At 37.8% G+C, this 17,809-nt stretch overlaps 1 non-coding gene across 1 annotated transcript; it reads right to left on the bottom strand.

The window, feature by feature from the left end:
* Positions 1 to 1,803: 1,803 nt before the first annotated feature.
* Positions 1,804 to 1,911, bottom strand: LOC127745833 (small nucleolar RNA R71). Its single transcript, XR_008007457.1, has one exon. It is a non-coding gene; the product is annotated as a small nucleolar RNA R71 (small nucleolar RNA).
* Between the last annotated feature and the right edge of the window lie 15,898 nt (positions 1,912 to 17,809).

The raw sequence follows: 17,809 nt of genomic DNA on the forward strand, positions 1-17,809 counted from the left end.
TGGAATTCTTATTAAAAGTTTTGATCCTCTTTATTTTCTTTTTCCACATAATTTTCGAAAAAACCAAAAAAAATTTACAAAATCATAAAAACCAAAAATATTTCTTGTTTGAGTCTAGTGTCTCATTTTAAGTTTGGTGTCAATTGCATGTTTCTATTCTTCTTGCATTTTTCGAATTCATTCATGTGTCTTCATTGATCTTCAAGATGTTCTTGATGATTTCCTTGCTCTGATCTTTAAATTCTCTTGTTTTGTTTGTTTTGTTATTTCTCATATGCATTCTCAATTTGTTAGTGTCAGTAGTATACAAACTTCTAAGTTTGGTGTCTTGCATGCATTGTTTATTTGATTTTAGTTACATTTTGATTATTCCCCATCATTAAAAATTCAAAAAAAATTTTAATTCGTATCTTTTCAAATCAATAATACAGAGAATTGAAGATTCAGAACATACAGCAGAGGAATTACACAAAAAAAGCTGGGCATTCAAAACGCCCAGTGAAGAAGGAAAACTGGCGTTTAAATGCCAGCCAGGGCACCTGGCTGGGTGTTTAACGCCCAAAAGGATAGCATTTTGGGCTATAACACCAGAATGGATACCATTCTGGGCGTTTAACGCTAGGATGGCACAAGAGGGAAGATTCTGTTTTTAATTCAATTTTTTTTCAAATTTTCATAATTCTTCAAAATCAAATCTTTTTCAAATCATATATTTTCAATCATATATTTTCAAAATCAATTTCTTTCCATTTTTAAAAATACTTGCTAACAATTAATGATTTGATTCAACATTTCAAGTATGTTGCCTTTTCTGTTGAGAAAGGTTTAATGTCTGAATCATATCTTTTAAATTTCTTGTTAGCCAAGACATTAATTTTAAAAAATCAAATCTTTTTAAATTGTTTTCAATCATATCTTCTTAATCACATCTTTTTCATATCTTGTTGATTTCTAATTTCAAAATCTTTTTCAATTTGACTTAATTTCTTTCCCAATCTTATTTTTCAAAAATCATTTACCATTTTTCAAAATTTCTTTTAATTAATTCACTTTAATTTTCGAAAATTTCTTCCCCTCTTCTCACATCCTTCTATTTATGGACTAACACTCCTCCTCAATGCACAATTCGAATTCTATCTCTCTTGATAAGTTCGAATTCTTCTACCTCCTCCTTCTATTTTTCTCTTCCTCTGACACCTCAAAGAATCTCTATCCTGTGACATAGAGGATTCCATATTTTCTTGTTCTCTTCTCTTTCATATGAGTAGGAGCAGAGACAAAAGCATTCTTGTTGAAGCTGACCCTGAACCTGAAAGGACCTTGAAGCGAAAACTAAGAGAAGCTAAGGCACAATTCTCTGTAGAGGACCTAACAGAAATCTTCAAAGAAGAAGAACCCATGGCAGCCGAAAACAACAACAATGCCAATAATGCAAGGAGGGTGCTGGGTGACTTTACTGCACCTACTCCCGACTTCTATGGGAGAAGCATCTCTATCCCTGCCATTGGAGCAAACAAATTTGAGCTTAAGCCTCAATTAGTTTCTCTAATGCAACAGAATTGAAAGTTTCATAGACTTCCATTGGAAGATCCTCATCAATTTTTAGCTGAGTTCTTGCAAATCTGTGACACTGTCAAGACCAATGGGGTTGACCCTGAGGTCTACAGGCTTATGCTATTCCCTTTTGCTGTAAGAGACAAAGCTAGAATATGGTTGGACTCATAACCTAAAGAAAGCCTGAACTCTTGGGAAAAGCTAGTCAATGCCTTCTTGGCAAAGTTCTTTCCACCTCAGAAATTGAGTAAGCTTAGAGTGGAAGTCCAAACCTTCGGACAAAAGGAAGGTGAATCCCTCTATGAAGCTTGGGAAAGATACAAATAATTGATCAGAAAGTGTCCTTCTGACATGCTTTCTGAATGGAGCATCATAGGTATCTTCTATGATGCTCTATCTGAACTATCCAAGATGTCATTGGATAGCTCTGCTGGAGGATCTCTTCATCTGAAGAAGACACCTGCAGAAGCTCAAGAACTCATTGAAATGGTTGCAAATAACCAATTCATGTACACTTCTGAAAGGAATCCTGTGAACAATGGGACGAATCAGAAGAAATAAGTTCTTGAGATTGATACTCTAAATGCCATATTGGCTCAGAACAAAATATTGACTCAGCAAGTCAATATGATTTCTCAAAATTTGTCTGGAATGCAAGCTGCACCAGGCAGTACTAAGGACGCTTCATCTGAAAAAGAAGCTTATGATCCTAAGAACCCATCAATGGAAGAGGTGAATTACATGGGAGAACCCTATGGAAACACCTATAATCCTTCATGGAGAAATCATCCAAATCTCTAATGGAAGGATCAACAGAGACCTCAACAAAGTTTCAACAACATCCAAATTTTTCATGGAAGGATCAACAGAGACCTCAACAAGGTTTCAACAATAGTAATGGTGGAAGAAACAGGTTTAGCAATAGCAAACCTTTTCCATCATCTTCTCAGCAACAGACAGAGAGTTCTAGGCAGAATAACTCTGACTTAGCAACCATGGTCTCTGATCTAATCAAAACTGAAACAAGGTCCTCCATTAGAAACTTGGAGGCACAAGTGGGTCAGCTGAGTAAGAAAGTTACTGAACTCCCTCCTAGTAGTCTTCCAAGAAATACAGAAGAGAATCCAAAAGGATAGTGTAAGGCCATCAACATGGCCGAATTTGGAGAGGAGGAATAGGCAGTGTTCGCCACTGAGGAAGACCTTAATGGACGTCCACTGGCCTCCAATGAGNACCTCAATGGACATCCACTGGCCTCCAATGAGTTCCCTAATGAGGAACCATGGGAATCTGAGGCTCACACTGAGACCATAGAGATTCTATTGGATTTACTTCTGCCATTCATGAGCTCTGATGAGTATTCTTCCTCTGAAGAGGATGAAGATGTCACTGAAAAGCAAGTTGCTAAATACCTTGGAGCAATCATGAAGCTAAATGACAAGTTATTTGGTAATGAGACTTGGGAGGATGAACCCCCTTTGCTCACCAAAGAACTGGATGACTTGAATAGGCAGAGATTACCTCAAAAGAGACAGGACCCTGGGAAGTTCTCAGCAAAGGCTGTGATTGATGTTGACAGAGGAGAATTGATCATTCAAGTGAATGAAGAATCCCTTGTGTTTAAGGCTCAAGGATATCCCTCTGTAACCATGGAGAGGAAGCATGAAGTGCTTCTCTCGAAACAGAGTCAAACAGAGCCCCCACAGTCAAACTCTAAGTTTGGTGTTGGGAGGTTCCAACATTGCTCTGAACATCTGTGAGGCTCCATGAGAGCCCACTGTCAAGCTACTGACATTAAAGAAGCGCTTGTTGGGAGGTAACCCAATGTTAAATTTATCTATTTTCCATTGTTATTTTATGTTTTCTATAGGTTGATGATCATAGGAAGTCACAAAATCAATTGAAAAAGCAAAAATAGAATGAAAAACAGAAAGAAAAACAGCACACCCTGGAGGAAAATTTGCTGGCGTTTAAACGCCAGTGAAGATAGCAAAATGGGCGTTTAACGCCCAGTCTGGCACCATTCTGGGCGTTTAACGCCAGAAAGGGGCACCAGATTGGCGTTTAACGCCAGGAATGGGCAAGAAGCTGGCGTTAAACGCCAGAAATGGGCACCAGCCCGGCGTTTAACGCCAGGATTGGCAGAAGGAGCATTTTTGCTCGCTACTTAGTGCAGAGATGAATTATCCTTGACACCTCAGGATCTGTGGACCCCACAGGATCCCCACCTACCCCTCCACTCTCTCTCTTCTTCACCCATTCACCAATCACCTCAACACCTCTTTCCCAAAAACCCTTCACCTATCAAATCCCACCATTCTCTTCACCACTCACATCCATCCTTCATAAAACCCCACCTACCTCTCCATTCAAATTCAAACCACTTTCCCTCCCAAACCCACCCATATTGGCCGAACCCTACCCCTCTCTCCACTCCTATATAAACCCATCTTCATTTCTTCATTTTCATACAACCTACATACTACTTCTCTCCCTTGGAGGAAAAACAAAGCCACATCCATCTCCTCTAGTTCTTCTTCTTCTACTCTCTTCTTTCTTCTTTTGCTCGAGGACGAGCAAACCTTCTAAGTTTGGTCTGGTAAAAGCTAAAGCTTTTTGTTTTTCTATAACCATTTATGGCACCTAAGGCCGGAGAAACCTCTAGAAAGAGGGAAGGGAAGGCAAAAGCCTCCACTTCTGAGTCATGGGAGATAGAGAGATTCATCTCAATGGTGCATCATGACCACTTCTATGAAGTTGTGGCCAAGAAGAAGGTGATCCCCGAGGTCCCTTTTCAAACTCAAAAAAGGTCAACTTTAATCAAAGGTTGGACCAAGTCCTCATGGATATCTGTGTGGAAGGAGCTCAATGCAAACAGAAGATCCCACTCATAGACATGAGCATGAGGAAATTCCTCATCATGAAATCCCTGAGATGCCTCAAGGGATGCACTTTCTTCCACAAAACTATTGGGAGCAAATCAACACCTCCCTAGGAGAATTGAGTTCCAACATGGGACAACTAAGGGTGGAGCACCATTCCATCCTCTTCCATGAAATTAGAGAAGATCAAAGAATCATGAGAGAGGAGCAACAAAGGCAAGAAAGAGACATTGAGGAGCTCAAGCACTCCATAAGATCTTCAAGAGGAAGTACAAGCCGCCATCACTAAGGTGGACCCATTCTTTAACCTTTGTCCTTTATTTCTCTGTTTTTTGAATTTTTATGCTTATGTTTATCTATGTTTGTGTCTTATGATCATTAGTGTCTTAGTGTCTATGCCTTAAAGTTATGAATGTCCTATGAATCCATCACCTTTCTTAAATGAAAAATGTTCTTAATTAAAAAAGAGAAGAATTGCATGAATTTCAAATTTTATAACAGATTAATTATTTTGATGTGGTGGCAATACTTTGTCTTCTGAATGTATGCTTGAACAGTGCATATGTCTTTTGAATTTGTTGTTCATGAATGTTGGCTCTTGAAAGAATGATGAAAAAGGAGACATGTTACTGAGGATCTAAAAAATCATAAAAATGATTCTTGAAACAAGAAAAAGCAGTGAATTCAAAAAAAAAAGAGAGTATATGCGAAAAAAAAGGGGAAGAGAAAGCAAGCAGAAAAAGCCAATAGCCCTTTAAACCAAAAGGCAAGGGTAAAAAAAATAAAATTGTGATCCAAGGAAAAAAAAGTGTGCTTAAGAATCCTGGACACCTCTAATTGGGGACTCTAGCAAAGCTGAGTCACAATCTGAAAAGATTCACCCAGTTATGTGTCTGTGGCATGTATGTATCCAGTGGTAATACTAGAAGACAGAGTGCTTTGGGCCACGGCCAAGACTCATAAAGTAGCTGTGTTCAAGAATCATCATACTTAACTAGGAGAATCACTAACACTATCTGGATTCTGAGTTCCTATAGAAGCCAATCATTCTGAATTTCAAGGGATAAAGTGAGATGCCAAAACTATTCAGAGGCAAAAAGCTAAAAGTCCCCGCTCATCTAATTAATGCTGATCTTCATAGATGTTTTTAGAATTCATTGCATATTCTCTTCTTTTTATCTTATTTGATTATCAGTTGCTTGGGGACAAGCAACAATTTAAGTTTGGTGTTGTGATGAGCGGATAATTTATACGCTTTTTGGCATTGTTTTTAGTATGATTTTAGTATGTTTTAGTTAATTTTTATTATATTTTTTTTAGTATGTTTTAGTTAGTTTTTATTATATTTTTATTAGTTTTTAGTTAAAATTCACTTTTCTGGACTTTACTATGAGTTTGTGTGTTTTTCTGTGATTTCAGGTATTTTCTGGCTGAAATTGAGGGACCTGAGCAAAAATCTGATTCAGAGGCTAAAAAGGACTGCAGATGCTGTTGGATTCTGACCTCCCTGCACTCGAAGTGGATTTTCTGGAGCTACAGAAGCTTAATTGGCGCGCTCTTAATTGCGTTGGAAAGTACACATCCTGGGCTTTCCAGCAATATATAATAGTCCATACTTTGTTCGAGATTTGATGGCCCAAACAGGCATTCCAAATCAGCTCAAGAATTCTAGCGTTAAACGCTAGATCTGGCACAAGAATGGGAGTTAAACGCCCAAACTGGCACAAAAGCTGGCGTTTAACTCCAAGAAAAGTCTCTACATGAAAATGCTTCAATGCTCAGCCCAAGCACACACCAAGTGGGTCCGAAAGTGGATTTTTATGTCATTTACTCTACAAATAGGACCTTTTGCTATAGTATTAGACATCTTTTGATCACTTTAGATCTTAGGATCATCTTTGGATGTCTAATTCTTAGATTATGGGAGGCTGGCCATTCGGCCATGCCTATACCTTGTTCTTATGTATTTTTAACGGTGGAGTTTCTACACACCATAGATTAAGGTGTGGAGCTCTGCTCTACCTCGAGTATTAATGCAATTACTATTGTTCTTCTATTCAATTCGGCTTATTCTTGTTCTAAGATATCACTTGTTCCTCAACTTGATGAATGTGATGATCCGTGACACTCATCATCATTCTCACCTATGAACGTGTCCCTGACAAACACCTCCGTTCTACCTTAGATTGAGTGGATATCTCTTGGATCCCTTAATTGGAATCTTCGTGGTATAAGCTAGAATTGATGGCGGCATTCAAGAGAATCCGGAAGGTCTAAACCTTATCTGTGGTATTTTGAGTAGGATTCAAGGATTGAATGACTGTGATGAGCTTCAAACTCGTGATTGTGGGGCGTTAGTGACAGCCGCAAAAGAATCACTGGATTCTATTCCGACATGATCGAGAACCGACAGATGAATAGCCGTGCTGTGACAGAGCGCGTTGAACATTTTCACTGAGAGGACGGGACTGTAGCCATTGACAATGGTGATGCCCAACATACAGCTTGCCATGGGAAGGAGTAAGAAGGATTGGATGAAGACAGTAGGAAAGCAGAGAGACAGAAGGGACAAAGCATCTCCATACGCTTATCTGAAATTCTCACCAATGAATTACATAAGTATCTCTATCTTTATTTTATGTTTTATCATTAACCCTCCATAACCATTTGAATCTGCCTGACTGAGATTTACAAGATGACCATAGCTTGCTTCATACCAACAATCTCCGTGGGATCGACCCTTACTCGCGTAAGGTTTATTACTTGGATGACCCAGTGCACCTGCTGGTTAGTTGTGCGAAGTTGTGATAAAGAGTTGAGATTGCAATTGAGCGTACCATGTTGATGGCGCCATTGATGATCGCAATTTTGTGCACCAATCTCACTAATTCAAATCATAAAATAAGGTACAAGTAAACTTGCAAAAGAAAATAGCTCGTGAAAGCTGGGAACAGGGAATCGAGCTTCGAACCCTCACTGGAAGTGTATACACTCTAATTACTCAAGTTTTTAAGGTTCGATTCTCTCAATTCTCTAATAATCTTGCTTTCTAAGACTTTCCCTTCATCTAACAATCAACGAAGAATTAATGCACAGATACACATGTCAAGAGGTCTTTTAAGGGTTGTAATGGGGTCAAGGTCAAGGTAGGATTGTATTTGGTCAAGTGGACTAAAATTTGAATCCTTAATTAACCTAAACTTCCCACCTAACTTAAGACAATCCATGTAATTACAATGCAAGATCTAAATGCCCATTAACTATGTTTACCACATATTCATGCATCCCAAATTTAGGTACAACTTATATGCATTGATATTATTACTTAACTTCGGGCATTTTGTCCCCTTTTTATTATTTGCTTTTTTTTCTTTTCTTTTTCTCACACTTTTTTTTCTGTTTCTCTTTTCTTTTTCTTTTTATTTTTCTCAATGCATATGATTAAGGTATTGAATGCATAAACTTGTCTTCAACATTTTTCACATTTTCACCAAAAATATACAATATACCCAATTCTCAAACCAAAGGTTTTTAATCCCAATTTTCCCACACTTAATTCGTGAGCACTCTCACTACTCTAAGTTAATCAAGGATTCAAATCAGAGAGAAATATTGTTTTATGCTTAGAGTTAATGATGTGCTAAAGTAAAGAACAAAGGGGGTAAAATAGGCTCAAATTGGTTTGCAAAGGATAATGAAAAGTAAGGCCATATGGGTATATAAGCTAAGTGAAACAAGGCCTCAATCATATAAGTTCATGCATACATCAAACAATGGAAATATAGAATTAAGCAAGACACAGATCACAATTTTAGAGAGAACAACACGCACCAAAAATAAAATATTGGTTGATAAGATGCAACCAATCAAATAAGCTCAAAATCTCACTGGTTTTGTGTGTTCGAGCTCTAAACCGTGTTCCAAAATAATATTTCTTCAAACAAGTTCAACAAAAATTTTAATTTAAATTTGTGAAATGCTATAAAATAATTTCTTGGAAAAGAATTCATCACTTCATCTAAGTAATGGTAATATGTGCACAAAATCAAAGAAACATGCAATCAAACATGCAAATGCAACAACTAATTTAACAAAGAAAATTTAAACAATGGTGTTGAGTCAGAAAGTACTAACCACCTGAAGTCAATATCGACCTCCCCACACTTAAAGATTGCACCATCCTCGGTGCATGCAGAGATGTACAAGTGGACGGGTGGCTCCAACTGATGCTTTTTCTCCAAAGATTGTGTGGTAGACTTGTTTGTTACTCCAGTTAGAAACTTTTCCTTTTCCCTCTTGGTGGCCATCCTGAAAGAAGAGAAAAAAGAAGGGGAAGAACCCACAAACAAAGAGATGAAAAGAAAAAATATATGTGGGCTAGTGCCAAATAATAAGGTTCTTAACTTCATGATAGCTACAACATGTAAGTGAGAAAATAATAGAAGCAAAAATCATGTCAACTAAATAGAAAACATGTAAAGGAGCACCCAAAATAATGCAGGAAATATGCAATAGTTGAGTAAGAACATTTTAACACCAATGTGAAAATAACAAATATAGAAGATGAGGGGAGAAGAAACAATGAAGTTAAAATGTCATGAATGTGAGTATGCAAATGTATCAAATAGAAGAAAAGAAAGGGAATAAGGATGAAAGGGGAGGAGGAGAAAGTGAGAAAGGAAGAAGAAAGAGGTAGGGAGAAAGAAATAAGAAGACAGAACTGGGCGAGCATACGACGCGCACGCGCACTGCGTGCGAATGCGTGGGTTGTGCAAAAGTGAAGGGACACGTATGTGCACATGCACAACCTCTGTAACTCTTGCATTTGTGGAGAGAAGGTGTGCGACGCGTGCACGGCATGTACGCGCACACGTGGGTGACCAGATGGGCAAGGTGACGCGTATGCATCAAGGACGCGTACGCGTGGGGCAGGTTGTGCGTCCAGCACAATACCAGCGCCAAGCCGGCACAACATTCGGCCAAGGCATACTCTTACGCTGATTTTCAGGGGACGCGTGCGCACCATGCACGCTGCCACGTGGATCGCCCAAATCACAATCGACGCGCTAGCGTGCAGTACGCTTACGCGTGGGGTGGTACTTTTTTTTAATATACAGAATGCAAAATGCAGAATGCAAAATGTAGATGATTATGCAGAAATTATGAATGAATACTGTGGAAAACAAAATAAAATAAAACTAGGAATGAAAAGGGACGATTATACTATGGTGGGTTGTCTCCCACCTAGCACTTTTAGTTAAAGTCCTTAAGTTGGACATCCTGTGAGCTCCTTATCAGGGTGGCTTATGCTTGAACTGATCCAGGACTCCCCACCAATGTTTGTACTTCCAATAGCCTCTGGGATCCCAAACTAGGCGTAGAAAGCCTTCAAGCAAGTGGAAGCAAGTGACAAGGCCCCAAAAGTATTGATTGTTGGAATAAATTCCGGGGTCCCAAACCTTGCTTTTGCACCCGTCTTTGTGTTGATCACCATTGTTCCAACCAGGTGGCAAGCATTCTGAATTCTCACTGAAACGGCCAAACAACTTCCTAGACCCATTCAATTGAGCTCTACACCAACCCTTGCCCTTCGATTTGGAGCATGCAACCGTGCTAAACCTTGCTTGATAACTCCTCTCACTAACCATCTCCCTCTTACTCTTAAAGCCACAAAGAACTCTAAGTTGATCATCCGTCTTCGGTAGCCCATATTCAAGTGGGGAAGTGAAGGTTAAGGATAAGAATTCTTGCAAGTTCCATTCCCTTGTGTTCTTCCTGGATAACTTCCACCTCTTTGCAAGCTTCTTTAATATCAACCTCTTCCTCTTGGTAACTTTCTTCCAATTTAATCTCTTCTTCATTACTTACCAAGGGCATGGGAGGTTGTGCTTCTTCTTCTTGAATCTCCATCTCTTAATCAACCTCTTCAAAGTCTTCAACTAGGATATGTCTTGGAGGTTGCACACCCTCCTCACCATCAACTTCAAGCGTCTTGGAAAGGAGGCTCTATGATGGACTTTCTCGTGGAGGTTCCGCATCACCCAAGTCTTTAACCACTTCCTCTTTAACTATTGCGGCTTCGTCCAGTTGTTTTAGCATAAAATCATACTCCTCCTTGATGGTTTCCTTTCCAATATAACTCCCTTCAACTACTCCTTCATCTTCAAGGGTCTCTCCTACTTCCACATTTTAGGCCTCCTCTTACTCCTCTGAAAATAAGGCCGCTTGTAACCGATCCATTGCATCCCTAAGACGATCCCTTCTCTCTTGTTCCATGTCCATAGTATAATAGGGATCATCTTGCTCTTGGATTGATGGATGTGGGTGCTCTTCCATGGATGGTGGTGATGCACTGAAGCTTGTAGGTTGAATATTGGAGGTGGAGGGTTGGTCTATGCAGGATATAAGATTTTGGAGTTTAGAGGTGAGACCAATGAGAGAGGTAAGTGTGTTCTCCATGGAGGTTTGGGGTGGATAGGAGGGTTCATTTGCTGGGAGAAAGGGCTCATGATACGGAGTTAGTTCTTCTTGATAAGGATATGGAGATGGTGAATATTGAGGTGGTGGTTCTGGGTATGGTTCATATGGTGGTTGGTGTGGTGGATAAGGATTAGGGTCATATGGAGGTGAATGGTGGACAGGGGCTTGTGAGTATGGTGTTTCAGAGTTATGTTGAGAAGGGGGTTCATAGGCATATGATGGGTCTTACTGGTAACTACAAAGGGTCCACCATATCTATTATCTTGGTACGCACCTTGGAATGGCTCTTGACCATAGTAATTTGGTGGAGGTTAGTTGTCAATAAAGGGTCCACCATAACTATTGTCCTGGTTTGCATCATAGAATGGTTGTTGGTGATAGCGCATTGGAGGGTGTTGTTGCCAAGAGGGTTAATCAAATTCTGGTGGCTCCTCCCATCTTTGATTGTTCCAACCTTGATGCCTGTTCTCATTATAGCTTCCATTCCTTACAACAACATTGGAACCAAACTCATAGCGATAGGGGTGAGAATTCATAGTAGCTAACAAAAATTAAATAAAAAAACAAATAAATAAGCAAAAACAAATATTTACAATAACCAATAATAAGGCACACGTTTGTAATTCCCCAGCAACGACGCTATTTTGACGAACGAATTTTTGCTAGTAAAGAATTTTACAAATAAAGCCTCGTTGAAAGTATAGCTTCTAAACCAACAAGAATCCTTTCTTACAAAAACTTGGTTGTCACATAATGCCTTCTCAATGTTCATATCCCCAATGATACAAGGGATTTGGAAACTCCCAAGGTCTTTCAATTTCTGGGGGAGCTTCTTTTGTATTATAGCACTGCACTCTTCAGTAAGTACCACAGTTTCTTTCTCACCCAGTTTCTTTTCTTTGTCATAAGTTCTTTTAAGAACTTGGCATAGAGCGGCATTTTCTCTAGTGCCTTAGCAAAGGGTATGTTCAACTGGAGCTTCTTGAAAAATTTTAAGAATTTGGCGAACTGGCTGTCTTTCCCATCCTTTCTCAGTCTTTGTGGATAAGATGCTTTGGCACATAAGGCTTCAGAACTTGCTTTGGGGAGGATGGTGCAGAGGTCTTTTCTTCCTTCTTGATTTCAGGTTCCTTTGCAATTTCTTCTTCTTGGTGGCTTTGACTTGGGGATGTTTCTTCTACAACCTTTCCACTTCTTAGTGTTATGGCCTTGCACTCTCCCCTTGGTTTAGCCATGGTGTCACTAGGAAAAGTATGTGTTGACATAGGTATTTGCTTAGATAAGCTCCATAATTGTGCCTCTAACTTTGAAATCGCTACCCCTTGATTCTTTATATTGGATCTGACCTCTTCCTGGTTAGCATCTATCTTTCTGTCAACCTGCAGCTATCTTTCCAGGATAGTGGAGATAGTTTCGGTCAGTTGTGTTGACAATTGTGCTATGGCTGCCTCCAATTTTGAGAAACTGCTGTTGGTTTCACATGGTTGCATGGTGGGGGTTGATGTATCTTTGTGGTGGTTGTTGTGTGTTTACTGTTGATGACCGGAATTCACTACCCATATATAATGAATCCGTTCTTTGGCAAGCGCACCAAATTATCGTCAAGTAATAACCCACAATGGAGTGGGATCATATCCACAGAGATTAATTGGATTAAGCAAGCAATAGTTGATTAATTATCCTAGTTAGACGATTCAATTTTGAGTGATAAGCAACAAGAAAAGTAAATAACATGAAAGTAAAGGAAAGCAATAAAGTGCAAGAAAGTAAATGGCAAGGAAAGTAAAGTACAAGAAAGTAAAGTGCTGAAAATGTAAAGTGCTGAAAATGTAAATAACCACAAAGTAAATAAAAGAAACAAAGATAAAATAAATATTGGGATCAAGAGATATTGCATTCTCCAGATTAATTGATTTCGTCTCACCTTCAATCATGCAATCATGATTGATTGAGCCCCAATGCCTTGGTAACTCAATCTCTCAAATCTTGATCAATACCCAATTCCTTGGTCTAATTGCTTATGAGAAGAGATGAAGCTTGTTCCCTGATTATACCACACATCCTCATAGGTCCAAGTAGAGGGAGGATTATATGCATCATATCCAAACACCAAAACCCAGATCCAACTCACGTGTGAGAAAGGATTTCAAGCATGGTTTTATGATTCCTTTTCCAAGGTTCCCATAAAACCCAAATACACTCAATCTCTTTTCCAAGATAATTGAATGCTAGAATGAAGAACGAAATCATTTCTAGTAAATCAAAGAGAGATGAAGAGAAGAAGAAGAATAAAAATAATCAATCCATTGAAAAACAATAGAGCTCTCTTTCCCAATGGAATGAGTTAGTAATTCATAACTAAAATATTTACAAGTAAGAAAATGGGAGAGGAGAAGAGAATGGTGGGAAGGAGGGTGACGAACGGATTTTTGCTAGTAAAGAATTTTACAAATAAAGCCTCGCTAAAAGTATAGCTTCTAAACCAACAAGAATCCTTTCGTACAAAAACTTGGTTGTCACAAGTAACAAACCCCTAATAAATTTGATAACTGAAGTATTTAAACTTCGGGTCGTCTCTCAAGGAATTGCAGGGTGGTGTGTTATTATTGTTTATGAGAAAAGTATATTTTTGGGTTTTTGAAATGTTTGAACAAGGAATGTAAATGACAAGGAAGTAAACTAATTATCATGAAATTCCTTGCAAGGTATAAGAACTAAACGTCCTATCCTAGTTATCCTTATCAATTGTAATGAGAATTGGCTTTTGCTCCCACTTGGTCAGCCTCTAACTGTAACGACCCAACTTCCAGAACGTCATGATCGTACCGAAAGTAAGGTGTTACCAACCTGCTTTCCTTTATTAACTATTTACTATTGAGCCTTTAGTTCGATATCGCGGTTTTGTTTTAGTAAAAATACCAAAAAATTTTGTTTTTATTTATCAAATCATATAGCAAGCATCACCAAGTAATAATAATCACATAATTATTAATAATAATATCTGTCATACAAAAGATTTCAAATAAAACTCACATACAAATCCTATCCCTCTGTATAAAATAAAAATGTTAGGCAATAAGAGCGAGGGAAATTCTATGAAAATAACTCAAGTCGTAAACTTAACTCATAAATAAGATCTATAATCTCCCGCAGCTTCAAACGGAGATTCAATTCAACACCAAACAAGTCACAGCAAGGCAAACAGCACAATCACAGGGAAGTACAACGAGCAAACCCAATCAAATGCAAATGCACACACAAGGATGATGCATGTCTAGCCCTAGTGCAGGTAATGAGCTCATCTGTCGGTTACTAACCCGCTCCCGACATTATCCAGCAACCTCTGTTTGGATAAGGCTTTCCTATTGGCCATACCCCTGTGTACAGGAAATAACCCCTCTGCCACCACAGGGTCCACTGCACGCAGGAAATAACACATCTGCCACTGCAGGGAAGTACGCCGACACACCTTCTGTATACAGGAAATAACCCCTCTGCCACTACAGAAATGGAACAGGTGGTCACGGTACTTCTGTAGCAGGAAATAACCCCTCTGCCTTACAGAAATAAAATTGGATCTGTACCGTAGGAAAGCGTTCTCAGTAATCATACCATTATCTATCTGACTGCCTCACTGCAGCAGATGATCATACAAGTATATCTGGGGTTGCCTTAATGCAACAAATGAATAAACACATCTCATGGGTTGCCTCAAGCAACAAATGACCTTTCAACAGGTACTCTGCTTTTTTTATTCTCTTTTGTAATCATAAATATGCAAGCGGGACAAAACCCACGTCCTTGCCCACAATCTCGTATACCAAATAATCTTTTCTTAAAAGAATCATTGAAGTTATTATCATTAGATAAGCCTTAAATATTGATTTTGGTTAAGTCCTTATAAAAATTTGAACATAATCTCCTTTAAAAAATAGGACTTAGCCACCCTTACGGGTTCCAACCAAACAATTTACCAAACTCTTTTCAACCTTTCCAATATCAATTCAATTCAGAAACAAGCAAATTCCAACATTGAATCAGCCATATAATGCTAAGGTTCATCTTTGATTTTATGAACTCATAACTATCACTCAAGCATTCTCAACACCCTATCTTCTTTTCTGTTTTTAATATAGCAAATGAACTCGGAATTGCGCAAACTTTATGTCCAGGCGTTCATCTTGAAATAAGCTTTCTAACAAATCAAAGATCATAATTTTTTGGTTTCTATAACCTTAGAAATAGAGGAAAAACAGTGACTGCTCTGCAGTGCGTAAAACCAGAAAAACAGCAGCAGCATGTAATATTCAAAATTCAATATAAAATCCAAGTTAAATCCAATAAGTTTGAAAATTAATACAGTTCAACTACACTCATCCAAGTGTCTTTTCCAATTGGTTTCAGGTCAATATCATTTTTGATGAAGAAGTTATATAACCTAGAAGCTGACTAATTTCCTGCAGAATTTTGCTTTAAAAGTTAATGAACTTATCTTCTTCCAAGTCCCATAACTTATTCATTAAAACATGGATAGCCCTGAAATTTAAGTCACATATGCTAAACATACTTAATTTTCACATCCAATTGGTTGCATCTCAATACCATTCCAGATTTAAAAATTATAAAACCTCAAAGTTACTGACTTCGAAAACAAAGCCTGACTTTTACTGCATAAAACATCTTTCTTTGAAAATCCGAAACTTTAAAACCACAACTCTAACAATTCTAAATTTTTATGAAATTAAAGTATTAGTACCAAAGTTTCATTTAAAATTGGTTTCATTTCAAAATTCAAAATGCAGAATTTCTATTAAAGAAATCAAGTTGCTGCTGTGTTAAATGCTCAGCAGAAAAACCAGATTTGACATCCATGATTCAAAAATTCACCATAAATCATAAACTTAGTGAAAAAGCCTCAAATTCAGCAGTTCAGTTCCCTATATTCCAAAGCTCAATCCGGACTTAGTCTCACACAATTCCGATAATCACAGAAATAGTTATAGCTTTTCAAAGTGTCCGGCTTCTTTTAAACATAATGCAGAAAATCAAGTTTTACACTTTAACTTTGAAAAATCATAACTAGTTTGTTGACTAGATCAAATCAAAATCAAATTCCTAATTTATTTTATGAATCTTTTCTGTAAATAGAATTAATTATAATATCCTTTCCAGTTTTAGTTTAGCTTATTTTTAGGGATTTTATGATTAGAAATCTTTCTTTATTTTAGGCTAGTATTTTTCCCATTTTCTAGTTATTTCTATTTCTGTAAATCCTCTATAAAGAGATGATTTCCTGTACATTTGAATATACATAATATTCAGACACTTCAAGTTGGTATCAGAGCAGAATCTCTGCACTGTGCCTCTGATTTATAGATATGGCTGACAGTTCCTCAGTCATTAATCATGAGGCTGAACAGGTTGAGCAGCTCATAAGGCTGTTAAATTCCAGTTCTTTATCTAGTACTCCTAGTGGTTCTTTGGCTCAAACAGGTAATTTTAGTATTCCTATGTCCCTTAACTGCACCTCAAACTTGAATGCACCATGGATTGTCGATTCAGGTGCATCTGACCATATGACCAGCCTCTCTCCTTTATTTAAAACTTATTCTCCTTCTTTTGAAAATGAGAAAATTAGAGTTGCTGATGGTAGTTTTTCATCCATTGCTGGAAAAGGTACCATTAAATTGTCCAAAAACATTGACCTAAAAAATGTCCTACATGTACCAAAGCTGTCTTGTAATCTCCTCTCTATTAGTAAAATCTGCAAGGATTCCAATTGTGCTGTGACATTCTTTGATACTCATGGTATTTTTCAGGACCGAACTTCGGGGAAGATGATTGGCAGTGCTAAGATGATAGACGGGCTCTATTATTTTGAGGATATTTCGGAAGATAAAGTAGCTCAAGGATTTAGTGGTAATAGTTCTATGTCTATAAAGGACCAAATAATGCTCTGGCACAATAGACTAGGACACCCTAATTTTCCATATCTCAAACATTTGTTTCCAAGTTTGTTTAAGAATATTGATTCTTCCTTACTTAAATGTGAAAGTTGTATTCGTGCAAAGAGTCATAGAGTTCCTTATTACTCTCAACCTTATCATGCATCTAAACCTTTCCAGTTGATTCATAGTGATGTATGGGGTCCATCGAAAATAACAACCCAATTTGGAAAGAAATGGTTTGTGACTTTTATCGATGACCACACACGACTATGTTGGATCTATCTCATGCATGAAAAATCTGAGGTTTCTAAAATTTTTCAATATTTTTCAAAAATGGTAGAAACTCAATTTGACACAAAAATTTCAATCTTAAGAAGTGATAATGGTACTGAATTCTTTAACAAAAATCTTGGTGAATTTCTTCAAAAAAAAGGTATTCAACATCAATCTACATGTCCCAATACACCTCAACAAAATGGCATTGCTGAAAGGAAGAATAAACATCTTGAAGTAGCACGTGCCATTATGTTTGAGGGTAATGTTCCAAAGTATTTATGGGGGAATGCTGTCCTAACAGCAGCCTATCTCATAAATCGAATGCCTACACGTGTGTTAAATTACTGCACACCGTTGGATACTTTCAAAAAGAATTTTCCAGCATGTAGATTGTATTCTGATTTACCTTTAAAAGTATTTGGTTGTACTGTATTTTTGAATACACCTTCACCCCGAAGTAAACTTGATCCAAGGGCAGAAAAATGCATTTTTATTGGCTATTCCCCAAGTCAAAAGGGTTATAAATGTTTCAATCCACACACAAAAAAATGTCATGTAAGCATGGATGTTACTTTTTTGGAACATGAAACATTTTTTCAAAAAAAATTTCTTCAGGGGGAGAGTTTAAGGGGAGAAAATTTTTTGGGAGAGTCTAATGGAAGGAAATTT

The sequence above is a fragment of the Arachis duranensis genome, chromosome 3, assembly GCF_000817695.3.
Source record: "Arachis duranensis cultivar V14167 chromosome 3, aradu.V14167.gnm2.J7QH, whole genome shotgun sequence".
NCBI lineage: Eukaryota > Viridiplantae > Streptophyta > Magnoliopsida > Fabales > Fabaceae > Arachis > Arachis duranensis.